General features: G+C 43.7%; 2 non-coding genes across 2 annotated transcripts; both read right to left on the bottom strand.

Moving 5' to 3' along the window:
- Nucleotides 1-1,604: 1,604 nt before the first annotated feature.
- TRNAD-GUC (transfer RNA aspartic acid (anticodon GUC)) lies at nucleotides 1,605-1,676 on the bottom strand. Its single transcript has one exon. It is a non-coding gene; the product is annotated as a tRNA-Asp (tRNA).
- A 754-nt stretch (nucleotides 1,677-2,430) lies between these two features.
- On the bottom strand, nucleotides 2,431-2,502 carry TRNAD-GUC (transfer RNA aspartic acid (anticodon GUC)). Its single transcript has one exon. It is a non-coding gene; the product is annotated as a tRNA-Asp (tRNA).
- Nucleotides 2,503-19,068: the final 16,566 nt, after the last annotated feature.

Raw genomic sequence — 19,068 nt, forward strand, 5'->3', positions numbered from 1 at the left:
TTATCTCAAAAGAAATATGCAACTGAAATTATTGAACGTGTCGGTATGTCGACTTGCAAACTAGATGCTACACCCATTGATACCAAACTTAAGCTTAATGCCTCGTCTAGTCCTCCATATGTCAATCCTTCTCATTATCAAAGCTTGGTTTAAGCTCTTTAATACTTGACTTTTACTAGACCAGGTATCACGTATGTGGTCCAACAAGTATGCTTATTCATGCATGATCTCCGTAACGAACACATGAATGCTTTAAAACGCATCATCAAGTATGTTCAAGGGACATTGGAGTTTGGTCTACATATTTATCCCTCCTCTCGTTCATCCCTTGTCTCATTCACAGATGCCAATTGAGGAGGATATCTAGATACACTGCGGTCTATCTCCGGGTATTGTGTTTATCTTGGCAATAACCTGCTATCCTGGTCCTTTAAACGATAACCTACTTTGTCTCGTTCTAGCAAAGAGGCCAAGTATATGGGCGTATCCAATGTTGTTTCTGAATCATGTTGGTTGTGAAATTTGTTGATGGAGCTACATTTTCTAATTTCAAAAGGTGATCATTGTTTATTGTGACAATGTAAGTGCAATATATTTAACTGAAAATCCAGTTCAACATCAACGGACGAAACATATTAAAGTGTACATACATTTTGTTAGAGAGAAGGTGGCGAAAGGGCAAGTTCGTGTGTTATATATGCCATCTAGACATCAGATTGCCGATATTTTTACCAAAGGGTTACCCTTGGTTCTTTTTGAAGACTTTAGAGCGAGTCTCAACATATGTGGCCTTCCCGTTTTGACTGCGGGAGTGTGTTAAATATGGAAGATATTTGTTTTTTATTGTATATAATGTTTATATACTTAGAGATAATTATGTATTTTTAGGTTTCCCGTGATTTGAGGAACTTCCATTCTGGACGGCATCCTTGTGTTGTATATGGATATTGTGTTGTATATGGATAGACGATTTCTAATGAGAAAGGCAAGGAAGGTATTCCGCTTTCAATAATGACATATCTTATTGTTTTCCTAATCATTCTCTATATTAAGTATTGAAAAGCACAAAAATTGATGACGTAATACTCAATTTGTGATACTTAATATGAACATGTAGTTAGAATAGGGTTTTGGGTTGATCACTTTTATGAAAAGTTGTTTAAGAGGAGAAATAAATTGAAGCTGTTGTGATCAATGTCCATGAAGATTATGATGGGGATTCTATATCTGATGCGCCTTATTTGGATCATATCGGTGAAGATAAACTCTTTGAAGATGAACTTATGCAACACGTTTAATTTACTAATTACTACTACATGTGGTATAAATGTATACAATATTTTACCAAATGCATTGCATAAAAAAATTGGTATTGGAAAATAAGATATAATTACATAAACTAATAAAAAAAAAAAAAATCCAATTCTAAGTTATCTTGTTTTATAAAAATATATTAGCCTTAATAATAGTAAGATAAAAAAAAAAAAAAATACAGGGCTGATTTGAAACTTCTTTAGCATCGCCAGGGTAACTATTTTGCAAAAAGGAACCTGAACTTCATCTTATCACACAAAAAGCTGCAAATAAAATTAAAAAAAAAAAACCGCCGTTGCCGGGGATCGAACCCGGGTCACCCGCGTGACAGGCGGGAATACTTACCACTATACTACAACGACAAGCTTGATTAATTAAAAACTTTATTATGGAAATTCTCTGAATCCATATAAATAGTTAATATATTACAATTGTCACTTGAAACCCTTGTTAATTAATGAAAAGTCGTCGGATAAAGATTCTTGGATGTTATTCATTAGTTATACCAATTTTCACAAAATATAACATGATTGTTACAAGTACACACGAGAAAAGAAACCATATATTTATTTGTTTTGAATGTCAATTGATATAAAGTAGTATGACTATATATCTAAGCAAACATTAAATATTTTCATCATGATATAAAATGCAGTTAGTTAATGTTAATGACGTACATGGATAAGCATCTAACTATACGTTTACATTCTTTGTAATTATCTAAGCATCAAGTTGAATTATTATGAAACAGGAAGAGCAATGGCCAACGTACTAGAGATATATAAAAGAAATTGAAGACAACCATGAGAGATTTGGAAAAGATATAACAGCCTTAAATTTCTTAAAAGATTAACCCAATATACCTTCTTGGAACCTCGGAGAGATCAAGAACATAATGGAAACACCCCAAAATATCATAATAATCTAGTAACAACGTAGCTAAATTCAGTAAGTAACTCATCAAGTTTTTAATTATATTCAAAATAACGAGAAGGGAAAAAAAATAGAGGGGCTGAACTGAAACTTCTTTTGTAGTGTAGATAACTAAGATAAGTTCTGGAACTTGGAGATTAGCTATCGTTTTACTGGAAAAATAGGATAACAAACTAAAAATAACGCCGTTGCCGGGGATCGAACCCGGGTCACCCGCGTGACAGGCGGGAATACTTACCACTATACTACAACGACAAATACGTTTTCTCCACGTTGCTGTTATACCATAAATGAAAGTAGTCGCTAAGTATTATGCTGGATTTTCTTAAATATTATTTCATGAGTAATGCCAATATTTATAATTATTATTCTGTTTGAAATATAAATACACATATATCCAAAAAAAAATTAGGATGAGGGCGTGAGTTATAAAAGTTGTGTGATGCAATAATTTTGTATGACGTTTTTCCAACATAATTTTTTTTCTTTATTTTACAGAATTAAAATTAGAATGTAATTGTAATACATTGTAATATTACTTTTAGTCCCTACAACTTCTCAATTTTATTGTTATAAGGTGTATTTTTGTAATGAAATACTCGTTGAAATTAAATATTTGGGTTTGCCAGAAAAATAATGGTGAATCGTTTAGAACTAGTGTCATGCCCGTCCAGTAGACATGTCGACAAATATATAAGCAATATATTGATTATCTTATTATTATAACATATTTCTTTCATTCGTACCTATATTCTATATTAATAATGTAGATGACAAATCTACCAAGTTATATTATTAAAAGTGTAATATGTACTAAAATATTTACCAAATGATTGTAGCTTTTAACTTATCCATTGCTACTTTTTTGCTATTTATCCTTGGATGCAAAATTGTTGTTATCATCTTGTCGTCTTCTTCAAATTATCGTTAGACGTCTTCACCAAGTATTGGCAATTTATGTACGGTCTTTGTTTATTCGTTCTTGTCTTGGGTTTATGTTGGTATAGGTTTTCGAACCTGCAAAATATTTGTTTGGAATCAAAGAACATGGATCTGATTATATGTTCTTGTTAATATTTTTTTTTGCTTATCTTTTTTTTTTTTTTTTTTTGTTCTTGTTGCATATACCTTTGGCATCAAGGACGCGAGTTATGATTTTCCCGGCATAATTTGATAAATTTTTTACATTGATGTGTAGTCACGTATTGAAGGATAATTTCTTGTTGCAGTTTAACACATTAACGGGGTCGGTTGCTTGTGATCTTAATTAGAATAAATTTTTTAGTCAATATTTGAGTCTACGTTCACTCTTTCTTCTTTCTGAAAGTACACGTAGTCTGTAATCATTTAGATTTTTTTCACAATATAGTTGCTCTCTATATTGATTGTAATTGAAAGTCAATATATGAGCTATGGACCTTGCCACCCTGTAACTATATTGATTCATTATTTGGTATTAGGAGTTTTAATAATTTCTTCAAATAAATTTGTTAACATTGACGTTATTTTTGTTAAATGTGTTTTTTACTTTTATTTTGGTAGAAGGGCATTATGGTCTTTTTTAATATCTTGTTCTGTTATATTCTAGTCCTACAAAATGCTATAAAAACAAATTGAACATATTGTTCAGTACAATCCAATTCAGTGATGTTCCACCCGGTTCATCTGCCAAAAGTTACCTAAAGGTCCAAAAACCAGAACCAAATATTTGGGTCATCAAATTAAATATTTTCAATAGGAATCCCTCACTTCATTATCAAATCCCTTATATAAAACCCAATTAGTTAGAACTTATTTAACCGATTGAAACATAAGCATAGCTTGTGTGTAAAACCACTTGTTGCATAATTTCTTTAAAAAATACAATAACCATGATGCAGTTGAGAAGATCGTAAAGTAGACTTAAAGCAAAAAAAAAAAAAAAAAAAAAACTCTTCATCTATATGAATTTATGCGTCTTCACCTGATCAAATCTTGCATTTTAACAGGAAGCACTTTCACATTTTCTTCTTTACTCAATAAATAGAAATCGTATGTTCTTAAACAAAAAGAGATTGCTACCATTTGGCAACCAAACATGCAATGAAATTAAATATTGACTTCAAATTCCGTCAAAATCCACAGACCAACCTTATTATGCATGAGGGTATTTTGATCTTTTGATAAAAAGAAGAAGATTGAATTCCTTATATATACCCTCCCCTAGAAATGGAAAAATGCATCAAACATGGAATCCAATGTTGCGTTTAGTTAGGAAAAATAGTTTTCATTTTCTGTTTTTCGTTTCCCCTTTTCAATTTTCGTTTTCCGCTTTCGGTTTTCATTGGAAAATTTAGAAAATGTGTTTAGTTAAAACTTATTCATTTTTCATTTTTAGTTTTAGAAAATTAAAAAACGTGTTTCAATGTGTATTTTTCTATTGATTTTCATTTTTAAAAAACGGTAGCGGTGGTAGGGTGGGTGTTGGGCGATGGCGGTGGTGGGGCCAACGACCGGGGGGGGGGGGTGGTGTTGATGATGGCGACGATGGTGGCAGTGGCAACGGGGTTGTAACGCCCCGCTTCTCAGGTATTGTTTTAAACAAGATGTAGTGGGTTAAGCTCTACTCGATGAGTTGATTGCCCTACTCGTCGAGTAGCAACGGGGTGGGATAGCGTGTTAAGTGACCTACTTGACGAGTCTATATTAGGACTCGATGAGTAGGAGCTGGTAGATGAAACCCTAAATCCCAGGTTTTGTACCCCTATTTAAAGGGACCTTAGCCTCCCTTGGACCTCTTTATAGTTCTAAAGAGTCCTTGAGAGCCCTTATTCGTGTGTGTGTGCCTTGTGTATGTGTTGAAGCTTGAAAAGAGGATTTTTGGAAGGAGAAGACTTGGAGGAGAAGGAGGTTGGAGCAATTAGAGTGTGGAAATCAACATTCACCTCAGATATCATCTTCCAGAGGTACCTAAACCGTCATTTTCTTTATAAATCTCCTCCATTGGTTGAGTTTTAGGGTTTTCTTGGAATATCAAGTTGGTATGATGAGCTATGGGCTAGATCTGAAATTGTAACTTCAGATATGGACTCTCTTCGGATTCTAGAAGCATAAAGTTGTAGTTTTGGTCGTGATTGAGGTCGCTCTTGGGCATGAAGCCCCATTAAGAGATTAGATTTGGCATTTGGAGCATTTAAAGCCATGCATGCACATAAAATTTGCAACTTTACGTGATAAGCATTCCCTAGAAGCTTGGATTTGTGAGATGGAGCCGCTACATGGCTCAAAATAGGTCTGTATGGAAAAAGGACTGAATGGACTCGGCGAGTCGCAAGGTCGACTCGGCGAGTCACATGAAGATGACCGTGAACTCGACGAGTTGGATGAACAACTCAGCGAGTCCGATGATGATTGCCATAGACTCGACGAGTTGAAGAACTCGGCGAGTCGGATGAGTTTTCTCCTAGATATGTATGTGGGTGTATCCGTCGAGTTGCAAAGAGGGAACTCGATGGGTGGCCTTAAAGTTTGATCGAGAATGGAAGGAACTCGACGAGTCACCCTAATGACTCGGCGAGTTGGAATGTGCTTCAAGGAACTCGGCGAGTAGCCGAGGGTACTCAACGAGTCGAGGTCAACATGGACTGTTGACCTTGACTGAGGGCTATGACTTTGATCAGGGGTTGACTAGTGGGTTATGGAGTACCTTATAAGGTTAAAGACTTACGAGCATGTTGTGCTATAGGTAGTGGAGCATGTGTCAAGTGATCCGAGAGTTGGAGCTTACCTTCCGAGTCGACATCTGCGAGGTGAGTTATCCTCACTATATCGATAGGGTCTACGTCACCAAGGTCGACCCTTTAGTTGTTATTGTTATGGTATGCTATATGTGGTTATGATCTGTTAGATCGAAATCAGGGTAGACAGTATGCTATGCTCTTATGATCTGTAGGGATTGGTATATTAGTGACCTGCTAGGTCGGTACTCTAGTTACGAGAGAATTCTATGATTGATGACCAGTGATAAATATGCTTGATGTTTATATATGCCAATAGATGATAGTTATGCGCACATAGTATTTGCTTGTTGGTTGGGTTGAGGCGTACCTGCTTTGTGCTGTAGGCCAACACACCCTATGAGCGGTCCGGGGAGGCTGTAGGCCCACGTGGCGGACCAGTCATGCCGAAGGCTCGGGATAGATCCAGTTAGACTGTAGGCCCTGTAGGGTGGTCCAGTCAGGCCGATGGCTCAGTATGCATGTTGATTGATTGATTATTATTGATATGGTATTGTTAGTGTGGTATTGGTATTTTGGGGGCACCTCACTAAGCCCTCGGGCTTACAGTTTTTAGTTTATTATTTCAGGTACTTCAAGAGATCATGGAAAGGAGAAGGCGTGACCGTACCACTCTTCATCCTTATGTTATGATTTCTGGGACACTCTGATGGATATTGATTTGAAAACATTTTTGGAAACAAACGTTGCTTGATTTTATTTATGATTTTAAAAAGTTCAAATTTGGCGTAAAATTTATGGATGTTACAAGTTGGTATCAGAGACTTGGTTTGAGTGAATTAGAGGAACACTCGTGTGAATCCAGTCTCAAATCAACGAGATTTTTGGAAAGAAAGTTTTAAGATGGTTTTCAAAATAAAGGATAGGGGATGTAGAGGGTACGATCAGCCAGAGCCTGTAAGTAAACCCCAAAATACCATGCATTTATTTGATATTCTGATATGTTAGAACAACATGCTAGTGCTAGGCTAGGGATCTTCAGGAATCACATGATAGATTTGCCTGATTACATGATGCCAATTAGCCTAGGGTTTCTTGACGTGAAATTGACATCATAATTGTAGATGTTTAGTGTATGCATCACGACTGTGTATAATAAAGACCTTATAGCCCGAGAATGTTGATTCGGCCTTCGGGTGGGATTGGATATTCGAAAGTCTATTGGGTTCGGCGTTATGTGCAGCTAGCGTGCACTGGCGCTGCAGGGGATGATGGAAGTTTCATGGACGTGTGAGTCATGATAAGTGGTGAGACTAGATGCAATGTAATGCCCCGATTCTTAGGTATTGTCCAATTGTAGTTTCTTGGTTTGGCCCTACTCGCGAGTTGGTTGCCCTCCTCGTCGAGTAGCAGCGGGATTGAATCGCAACTTAAGTGACTGACTCGGCGAGTCCACGAGTGGGACTCGACGAGTAGGAGCTGGCAAAAGAAACCCTAAGTCCCGGGTTCTACACTCTATTTAAGGAGGCTTAAGCCCCATTTGGCCTCCTTATAGTCAGATAGAACTCAAAGGAAAACCCTAACCGAGTATTTTGTGCCATTAGTGCCTTGAAAGCTTGAAAGGAGAACTTGTGGAAGGAAGAACTTGGAGAAGCAAAGGGCTAGAAGCAAGGGAGGAGTGGAACCCGAAATCTACCTCAGCTAGGACTCATTGAAGGTACCAAGTCGACACCTTTATCCTTTTTCCCTTCTAGGTCTCATATAGTGGAAATCTAGGGTTTTTAAGGTGTAAGTAAGGTGATATTGCAAAACATAAGCTAGATCTGAAGTTGTAACTTCAGATCTAGACCATTCCCGGGTTCTAGATCCATAAAGTTCCTATCTTGGACGTGAATGAGGATTTCCTTGTGCATGAAACCCATTAAGAGCTTAGTTTTGGACATTAAGGACCTTTTTAGCCATGCATACACGTAAAGTTTGCAACTTTACGTGAAAGGCATTCCCTGTAAGCTTGGATCTGTGGTTTGGAGTCGTTGCATGGCTTAAAATGGATCTGTATGGCTTAAGGACTAAAGGAACTCGGCGAGTCGCAAGAACGACTCAGCGAGTCGTATGAATATAGCCGTGAACTCGACGAGTTGGTGGAACAACTCGGCGAGTCCGATGAAGGTTGCCTTAGACTCGACGAGTTGCATGAATAACTCGACGAGTCGGATGAGTTTCTTCCAAGTTAGGAATGCATGTGTATCGATGTGTTACTAGAAGAGAAACACAACGAGTGGCTCTAGGGACTCAATCGAGAACCGTGGGAACTCGACGAGTCACACCGGTGACTTGACGAGTAGGTAAAAGTTTCAAGGAACTCGGCGAGCAGCCGAGGGTACTCGAAAAGTTAAGGTCAACATGGACTGTTGACCTTGACTAAGGACTTTGACCTTGATCAGGGTTAAATACTTGGGTTATGGAGTACTCTATGAGGACAGAGACTTATGAGCATAATCGTATTATGGTAATAGGTGGTGGAGTCTTTGATAAGTGATCAAAGAGCTGTGATTATTTACCGAGCTGACATCTACAAGGTGAGTTGTCCTCACTATACTAAGGGGTCTAAGGCACCAAGGCCGACCCATTGGATTTGATATCCTAGTAGTTATTGATATGTTGAGTTGAGTTAGTAATGTATGCCAGTTGATATGCTAGTCGGGTAGATCTGTAGGACTGCCTGTGATACTGATTGATTACCTGTATGTGCATTTATCTGTTACATGTCGACATGTTGTGTGGGGTGGGTTGAGGTTGTACTGCTCCGTACGGTAGCCAACAAACCCGTGAGTATTCCAGATATGAGCTGAGGGCCCGATAGGCATTCCAGACTCATACTGAGGACTCGGGAGCATTCCAGATACGAGCTGAGGGACCGGTAGGCATTCCAGACTTGTATTGAGGGCTCGACGGCATTCCAGATACGAGTTGAGAGCCCGGTAGGCATTCCAGACTCGTACTGAGGTCCCAAGGGTAGTCCATCTTGCAAAGCTGTGGACCCAGTGCATGCTGTTTTGTTTTTGATTGATATGATATGCTAATGTTGATATTGCTATGTGGACAGTATGTGTATCGGTATTTTGGGGTAACTCACTAAGTTTTCGGGCTTACAATTGCAGTTTATTGTTTCAGGTGTGGAGGGGTGTTTCTTCACCTGCTCGTGTCCTACTGACCAAAAGGTCAGGTGTGCTCTTAACCTGCTTAGGTTCGGAGCCAAGGATTGGTGGAGACTTGCGACTGGGGCTTATACTTATGATCAAAGTGCTGCTGTTACTTGGGAGCAGTTCAGGGATATGTTCCGTGCTCGTTACATTCTGAGGGTTGAGCGGGAACGTTGGCACAGGAATTTATGAGTCTGAGACAGGATGGAGAGTCGGTGACGGAGATCACCCGTATGTTCACCGAGAGGGCGATGTTCTGCCCAGAGTTTGCCTCCGAGCAGTCTCAGATGACCCGTTATTTGAGTATGCTCAAAACTGATATCCGACAGTTCGTGTCCACCCAGTGATGTGATACTCTTCTAGAGTTAATGGAGGCCACCAGGCGGCGGGAGTTGGAGATTGAGCTGCAACTGAGGGAGCAGTGGTCGGCCCCGGTACTGTCACAGCCGGCGTCGAAGCGGCCTAAGACCGCAGATGCTAGGACCGGGGGTCAACAGGGCCGCACTTGTTGGAAGTGTGGCAAGGGTCATTTTGGGGTATGTCGGGCTGGTAGTGGGTGCCACAAATGTGGCAAGGAGGGACATTACACGAAGGACTGTCACCATGCTGCCGTAGTTCCTGGTATGAGGTTATGTTACCACTGCAACCGGGTCGGCCACATGAGGACCAACTATCCACTACTTACCGCCAAGCCAGTGCAGGCTGCAGCACCGGCTACATTGAGGATCACAGATGGGAGATCAGACAGGTTAGAGTCTCCGAAGGCTCAGGGTCGTGCTTTCCAGCTTAAGGCGGAGGAGGCCAGAGCAGCACCAGATGTGGTTGCTGGTATGTTTCTATCCTCACCTTGTTTTATTTATCTGTTATATGCTTATCTGTTGTACCTGTAATTAGGTACGTTTTTGGTGAATTCGTTGCCTGCTTTGGTCTTATTTGACTCGGGGGCGAGTCGGTCTTTCGTGTCTCAGTCTTTTAGTAGGGAGTTCAGTATGCCTATGGGTGAGTTAGAGTGTCCGTTGCGATTGTCCATTGCTAAAGAACACGGGGTTTCTGCTTCTTCAGTTTATAGAGGATGTGACTTGGAGATTTTTGGGGTGTCTTTTCCGATAGACTTGATTCTGATTCCCATGGGGGAGGTGTGTGTGATTGTGGGTATGGATTGGCTCAGTAGGTTTGGTGCTATGATTGATTGCGAGGGTCAGCGAGTGGTAGTTCGAACCCTAAGTGGGGGAGAACTGATTATATACGCTGAGGGCACCAGAGTAGGCTTAGGTTTTTGCTCAGCTGCTAGTGCTCGACAGTACATTCAGCACAGGTGTATGAGTTATCTAGCGTACGTGGTAGATACGCAAGTTCGGGACCAGATTTCGGTCTCCGATGTAGTAGTGGTCAGGGAGTTCATAGATGTGTTTCTGGAGGAGTTTCCAGGGATACCTCCGGAGAGGCAGGTTGAGTTCAGAATCGACTTGGTGCCAGGTGCGGCCCCTATTGCTAAGGCGCCATACCGATTGGCACCACCTGAGATGCAGGAACTGTCATCGCAGCTACAGGAATTGCTGGGCAAGCAGTTCATTCGACCTAGCAGTTCTCCATGGGGAGCGCCGATTCTTTTCGTCTGGAAGAATGAAGGATCACACTAGATATGCATTGATTACTGGGAGTTAAACAAGGTAACGGTGAAGAACCGTTATCCACTCCCGAGGTTAGACGACCTCTTTGATCAGCTACAGGGTGCATCTTGGTTTTCCAAGATCGATTTGAGGTCCGGGTACCACCATGTCAGGGTCAGGGAGGAGGACGTGGAGAAGACCGCATTACGAACTCGTTATGGACATTACGAGTTCGTGGTGATGCCGTTTTGGCTCACCAACGTGCCAAAGGTATTTATGGACCTGATGAATCGGGTCTGCAGACCGATGCTTGACCGCTCGGTCATAGTGTTTATAGATGATATCTTAGTGTATTCCAAGACTCGAGAGCAGCATGAGGAACATCCGCGAGAGCTGTTGGGGGTCTTGAGGCGGGAACGGTTGTACGCCAAGTTCTAGAAGTGTGAATTTTGGTTACGAGAGGTCCAGTTCCTTGGACATCTCGTTAACCAAGAAGGGATCTTGGTCGATCTGGCCAAGATCGAGGCGGTTATGCAGTGAGAGGTTCCAAAATCCCCCTAAGATATTAAGAGCTTTTTGGGATTGGCAGGATACTATCAGAGATTTATATAGTATTTCTCTAAGATTGCAGTACCCCTCACTCGTCTCACAAGAAAAGGGGTGGATTTTCGGTGGGGTCCCGAACAACAAGGACCGTTCGAGACCCTCCGCCAGCGTTTGTGTGAAGCGCCAGTCCTGACACTCCCAAAGGGATTTGAGGATTTTGTGGTGTTCTATGATGCCTCCATCAAAGGTTAGGGGCGGTTCTCATGCAGAGAGGACGAGTGGTAGCCTATGAATCGCGACAGCTGAAACCGCATGAGACTCGATACCCTACGCACGATTTGGAGTTGGGGGCGGTGGTGTTCGCCCTCAAGATATGGAGACATTACCTTTATGGGGTCCGCTGTACCATTTACATGGATCACAAGAGCTTGAGACACATCATGGATCAGCCGAACCTAAACATGAGGCAGCGCAGGTGGCTCGATGTAGTCAAGGACTACGATTGCGAGATCCTTTACCACCCTGGTAAAGCGAATATGGTTGCGGATGCTTTGAGCCGCAAGTCAGCAGGGTCTTCTACTCCTGCAATATGTATGAAAATAGCTGTGGACTCTCCGCTTGTGAGCTTAATCAGGGATGCCCAGAAGGAGGGCATGCGACCGGAAAATTTGAAGAGAGAAAGGATCAAGGGTGAAAACACCAGGTTCGTGCAGGATAGTTGGGGATTACTGACCAGATATAGTCGGGTTTGGGTTCCGATGATTGGCGGGATCAGGCAGATGGTTATGGAAGAGGCTCATAAGTATCACTTCTCCATCCACCAGGGAGCCACCAAGATATACCAGGATTTGAGCTTGAGCTATTGGTGGCTGGGTATGAAACACGAGATCGCTTGGTACGTCGAGAGGTGCTTGAACTGTAGGATGGTCAAGGCTGAACACTAGTGGCCGAATGGCAAGCTGCAGCCCCTGGAGGTTCCCATGTGGAAGTGGGAGCAGGTCACGATGGACTTTATCACCAAGCTGCCAAGGACGAAGAAGGGTTTCGACGCCATTTGGGTCATCGTGGACCGATTGACCAAGAGTGCCCATTTCTTGGCCATACGGGAGAGTTCCTCGGCTGAAAAGTTGGCTAAGGTGTACGTTCGTGAGATCGTGTCTCGCCATAGGATTCCTATTTCCATTGTCTCAAATCGGGATGTCAGGTTTACCTCCCTTTTCTGGCAGATGTTTCATGAGGAGCTGGGCACACGGTTGCACTTCTGCACAACATTCCACCCTCAAACAGACGGCCAGAGCGAGCAGACTATTCAGACCCTCGAGGACATGCTGAGGGCGTGTGCCATCGACTTTGGTGGAAGCTGGGATTCCCACCTACCGCTTGCAGAGTTCACCTACAACAACAACTATCATTCTAGCCTTGGCACCCCGCCATTCGAGCTGTTGTACGGGCGGAGATGTCGCACCCCGATTTGTTGGGGTGAGGGGGGCCACAGGGTAATGGGCCGGACGGAGGTGGTTTTGCAGACGACTGAGAAGATTCAGCAGATCAGACAGAGGTTGCAGACAGCTCAGAGTCGGCAGAAAAGTTACACCAACAGGCGCCGATCCGAATTGGAATTTCAGATGGGCGACATGGTACTTCTGAAGGTCTCGTCCTGGAAGAGTGTGATCCGTTTCAGGAAAATGGGAAAATTGGGCCCTCGATACATTGGGCATTCAGGATCATTACAAGGGTTGTCAAGGTGGCTTATAGACTAGAGCTTCCGAAAGACCTCATTCGGATCCACAATACTTTTCACATATCGCAATTGCGAAAGTGCATTATGGACCAGGAGGCTGTGGTATCATTGGATGATGTTCAGATCGACGAGCGCCTGAACTATGTGGAAAGGCATGTGGCCATTTTTGAAAGAAAGACGAAGATTCTGCGGAACAAGGAGATAACTTTGGTAAAGGTACAATGGGAACATCGTAGGGGATCCTAGTGGACATGGGAGCCGGAGGCAGAGATGCGCGAGCACTACCCGACATTGTTCATACCAGCGGACTTCGAGGACGAATTCTAGTTTAAGTGGGGGAGAGTTGTAATGCCCCAATTCTCAGGTATTGTCCAATTGTAGTTTCTTGGTTTGGCCCTACTCGATGAGTTGGTTGCCCTACTCGTCGAGTAGCAGCGGGATTGAATCGCAAATTAAGTGACTGACTCGGCGAGTAGGAGCTGGCAAAAGAAACCCTAAGTCCCGGGTTCTGCACTCTATTTTAATGAGGCTTAAGCCCCATTTGGCCTCCTTATAGTCAGATAGAACTCAAAGGAAAACCCTAACCGAGTATTTTGTGCCATTAGTGCCTTAAAAGCTTGAAAGGAGAACTTGTGGAAGGAAGAACTTGGAGAAGCAAAGGGCTAGAAGCAAGGGAGGAGTGGAACCCGAAATCTACCTCAACTAGGACTCATTGAAGGTACCAAGTCGACACCTTTATCCTTTTTCCTTTCTAGGTCTCATATAGTGGAAATCTAGGGTTTTTGAGGTGTAAGTAAGGTGATATTGCAAAACATAAGCTAGATCTGAAGTTGTAACTTCAGATCTAGACCATTCCCGGGTTCTAGATCCATAAAGTTCCTATCTTGGACGTGAATGAGGATTTCCTTGTGCATGAAACCCATTAAGAGCTTAGTTTTGGACATTAAGGACCTTTTTAGCCATGCATACACGTAAAGTTTGCAACTTTATGTGAAAGGCATTCCCTGTAAGCTTGGATCTGTGGTTTGGAGTCGTTGCATGGCTTAAAATGGATTTGTATGGCTTAAGGACTAAAGGAACTCGGCGAGTCGCAAGAACGACTCAGTGAGTCGTATGAATATAGCCGTGAACTCGATGAGTTGGTGGAACAACTCGACGAGTTGGTGGAACAACTCGATGAGTTGGTGGAACAACTCGGCGAGTCCGATGAAGGTTTCCTTAGACTCGACGAGTTGTATGAACAACTCGGCGAGTCGGATGAGTTTCCTCCAAGTTAGGAATGCGTGTGTATCGACGTGTTACTAGAAGAGAAACACGCTGAGTGGCTCTAGGGCCTCAATCGAGAATCGTGGGAACTCGACGAGTCACGTTGGTGACTCGACAAGTAGGTAAAAGTTTCGAGGAACTCGGCGAGCAGCCGAGGGTACTCGACGAGTTAAGGTCAACATGGAATGTTGACCTTGACTAAGGACTTTGACCTTGATCAGGTTTAACTAGTTGGGTTATGGAGTACTCTATGAGGACAGAGACTTATTAGCATAATCGTATTATGGTAATAGGTAGTGGAGTCTTTGACAAGTGATCGGAGAGCTGTGATTATTTACCGAGCTGACATCTACAAGGTGAGTTGTCCTCACTATACTAAGGGGTCTAAGGCACCAAGGCCGGCCCATTGGATTTGATATCCTAGTAGTTATTGATATGTTGAGTTGTGTTACTAATGTATGCCAGTTGATATGCTAGTCGGGTAGATCTGTAGGACTGCATGTGATACTGATTGATTACCTGTATGTGCATTTATCTGTTACATGTAGACATGTTGTGTGGGGTGGGTTGAGGTTTTACTGCTCCGTGCGGTAGCCAACAAACCCGTGAGTATTCCAGATATGAGCTGAGGGCCCGATAGGCATTCCAGACTCATACTGAGGACTCGGGAGCATTCCAGATACGAGCTGAGGGCCCGGTAGGCATTCCAGACTCATACCGAGGGCTCGATGACATTCCAGATATGAGCTGAGGGCCCGGTAGACATTCCAGACTCGTACTGAGGGCCCGGGGGTAGTCCATCTTGTAAAGCTGTGGAGCCAGTGCATGCTGTTCTGTTTTGATTGATATGATATGCTAATGTTGATATTGCTATGTGGACTGTATGTGTATCGGTATTTTGGGGTAACTCACTAAGTTTTCGTGCTTACAGTTTCAGTTTATTGTTTTAGGTACATCAGGGGATTGCGGCAATGCCAAGGCGTGATCGTACAACTCCTCCTATTATGTTATTTTTGGGGACAAGACTCTGATAAACAATGTTTTGAAAACAAAGCTGTAATATTTTGATGAACTTGACATGTTTTTAAAAGTTTAAATTTGTTTGAAAATTTGGATGTTACATACAAAATATTTGGTATTCCCCTAGAAGTGAGGGTTAAGCGCATTTCCTATGTTGATGATATTGTTAGGGTGTAATGGTCATACTTGAGACAAATAGGGGTAGGTGTGGAAGTTCGTATGGGCCCGTACTACTAAAAACATAGGACCCATACGCGTAGCAAGGAAATCACAACCCCTAGGGTTTGTGGGTTTGGTCTCCCGACATTATGTTATTTATCTGATGACTTGTATATATATTTCAGTATGGTGGTGACGAGATGTGTTGCTTCGGGATCCGGATCAGGATCAGGATCAGGGTCGGGGTCGGGAGACGGAGGGTTGGAGGTGCTAGTAGCACCTGAGCCCATGGTTCAGATAGGGACCGAGGAGTCAGATGCTAGGATCCGGGCGATCATGCACAATGAGATTGTTGCTGCATTCCAAGCGCAACTGCAGAAGATGTTTAGGGCGATTAAGACCGCGATGGTGGAGTACTTTGATGAGTGATATGCAGCTCTAGCAGAGACAGCTGCCGTTGTAGCCACTTCGACGGTAACTGCGGAAAGGGTTGGAGGAGGAGCCGGCAGGGCTTTCCAGTACCGGGACTTCGATAATAAGAAGCCATCGACATTTGATGGTACACAGGATGCGATCAGGGCTATGTGGTGGTTGTCTAATGTGGAGGGCTATTTCTTCATGTGTTCATGTCCTGCTAACCAGAAGGTCATGCGTGCTCTGAACCTGCTTAGGCTCGGGGTAAAGGACTGGTGGAGATTGACGACATGTTCATATTCTGATGATTAGCGGGCTACTATTACTTGGGAGCAATTCTGGGATATGTTTTGCACCCGCTATGTTCCGCGCGTGGAATGGGAGCGGCTTGCTCAGGAGTTCTTGACATTGAGACAGGATGGGGAGTCTGTGATGGAGATCACCCGGATGTTCACTAAGAGGGCTATATTTTGCCCGGATTTTGCGTCAGAGAAGTCTTATATGACTCATTATCTGAGTATGCTCAAGACGGATATATGGAAGTTTGTGGCTACACAACATTGTGATACCCTCCTGGACCTTCAGGAAGCCGCGAGGAGGCGTGAGTTGGAGATAGAGTTGCAGCTAAAGGAGCAGCGTCAGGCACCGACACAGTCTCAGCCGGTGCCTAAGCGGTTTAAGACCACTGATACACGATCTGGGGGCCATCAGAGTCGCACTTGTGGAAAGTGTGGCAAGGCTCATTCGGGGGTTTGTCGAGCAGGAGGTAGGTGCCACAAATGTGGCAAGGAGGGGCACTATGCCAGGGAATGCCGTCAGTCCACCCCTCTAACAGATATAAGGATTTGTTACCAGTGTCATCAGGTTGCTCATGTGAAGACCAACTGTCTGCAGCTCGTCGCCAAGCCGGCGCAGGGTTCCGAGCCAGCTACTGTGAGGATTAGAGATGGGAGGCCAGTCAAGGTGGAGCCTCTGAAGGCTCAGGTTCGGGCCTTCCAGCTCACAGTCGAGGAGGCCAAGTCAGCACTGGATGTGGTTGCTGGTACGTTTCTATTCGTTGTCTCAGTTATTGTATTTGTGTTATGCTTATTGATTATACCTGTGGTTAGGTACATTTTTAGTAAATTTTTTGCCCGCTTTGGTATTATTTGCTCGAGGGCGAGTCGATCGTTTGTATCTCAAACCTTCTCTAGAGGGTTCAGTGTGCCGATGGATGATCTTGAGTGCCCGTTGCGAGTTTTGATCGCCAACGAGCACGGGGTTTCGGCTTCTTCGGTCTACCGGGGATGCGAGTTTGAGATTTTCGGGGTGTCCTTCCCAATAGATTTGATTCCTATCCCCATGGGGGATGTATGCATGATTGTAGGGATGGATTGGCTTAGCCGTTTTGGCGACATGATCGACTGTGAGGGACAACGGGTGGTGGTTCAACCCCAAGAGGGGGAGAACTTGTCGTATATGGTGAGGGCAACAGGTTAGGATCAGGGTTTTGTTCGGCAGCTAGGGCTCGATAGTATATTCATCACGGGTGTGCTAGTTATTTGGCGTATGTGGTAGATACGCGGGTTAGAGAGCAGCCCTCAGTTTCTGAGGTCCCGGTGGTGAGGGAGTTTGCTGATGTGTTTCTGGAGTAGTTACCCGGAGTGCCTCCGGAGAGGCAGGTTGAGTTCAGGATTGACCTAGTGCCAGGTGCGGCCCCTATCGCCAAGGCGTCGTATCGATTGGCACCGCCTGAGATGCAAGATCTATCATCTCAGTTGCCGGAGCTGCTGGGTAAGCAGTTTATTCGTCTAAGTAGTTCACCCTGGGGAGCACCGATCTTTTTCGTCAGGAAGAAGGACGGTTCGCACAGGATGTGCATTGACTACAGGGAGCTGAACAAATTAACGGTGAAGAACCGTTATGCACTCCCGAGGATAGACGACCTTTTTGATTAGCTGCAGGGTGCATCTTGGTTTTCCAGGATTAACTTGAGATCAACATTTCACCAGGTATGGGTGAGGGAGGAAGACGTAGAGAAGACCGCGTTTCGGACTCGTTATAGTCATTACGAGTTCGCGGTGATACCGTTTGGGCTTACCAACACGCCAATAGTGTTCATGGATCTAATGAACCGAGTCTGCAGACCGATGCTCGATCACTCGGTCATTGTGTTTATAGATGATATCTTGGTGTATTCCAAGACCCAAGAGCAGCATGAGGAGCATCTCAGGGAGCTGATGGAGGTTCTGTGACGAGAACGGCTATATGCTAAGTTATCGAAGTATGAGTTTTGGTTGCGAGAGGTCCAGTTCCTCGACCATCTCGTTAAACAGGAGGGGATTTTGGTCGATCCGACCAAGGTGGACGAAGTTATGCAGTGGGAGACTCCGAAACTTCTCTCAGACATCAGGAGTTTCTTGGGTTTAGCATGGTATTATCGGAGATTCATTTGTGATTTCTCTAAGATTTACGTACCCCTCACTCGTCTAACGAGGAAGGCGGTAGATTTCTGGTGGGGTCATGAGCAGCAAAGGGCATTTGAGACCCTGCGACGATGTTTATGTGAGGCGTCAGTGTTGACACTCCCCCAGGGACTTGAGGATTTTGTGGTGTTTTGTGACGCGTGCATCACAGGTTTGGGGCATTTCTAATGCAGAGGGGACAAGCAATAGCTTATGCATCGAGGCAGCTGAAGCCGCACGAGACGAGATACCCCATGCACGATCTTGAGTTGGGAGCGGTGCTCTTCGCTCTCAATATTTAGAGGCACTATCTGTACGGGGTCCGTTGTACTATATACACGGATCACAAGAGTTTGAGACATATCTTGGATCAGCCGAACCTGAACATGAGGCAGCGCAGGTGGTTGGATGTGGTCAAGGACTATGATTGTAAGATCCTTTACCATTCTGGTAAAGCGAACGTGGTTGTGGATGCTCTGAGCCACAAGTCGGCTGGGTCCTCTACCCTAACTAAGTGTATGAGGATAGCGGTGGATTCCCCGCTGGTGGGTTTAGTTAGGGATGCTCATATTGAGGGTATGAGGCCGGAGAACTGGAAGTTGGAAAGGATTAAGGGCGAAAGCGCCCAGTTTTTTTAGGATAGCCGCGGATTGTTGACCCGTTATGGTCGGTTTGGGTTCCAATATCTGGAGGGGTCCGACA

The sequence above is a fragment of the Lactuca saligna genome, chromosome 3, assembly GCF_052625555.1.
Source record: "Lactuca saligna cultivar CGN05327 chromosome 3, ASM5262555v1, whole genome shotgun sequence".
NCBI lineage: Eukaryota > Viridiplantae > Streptophyta > Magnoliopsida > Asterales > Asteraceae > Lactuca > Lactuca saligna.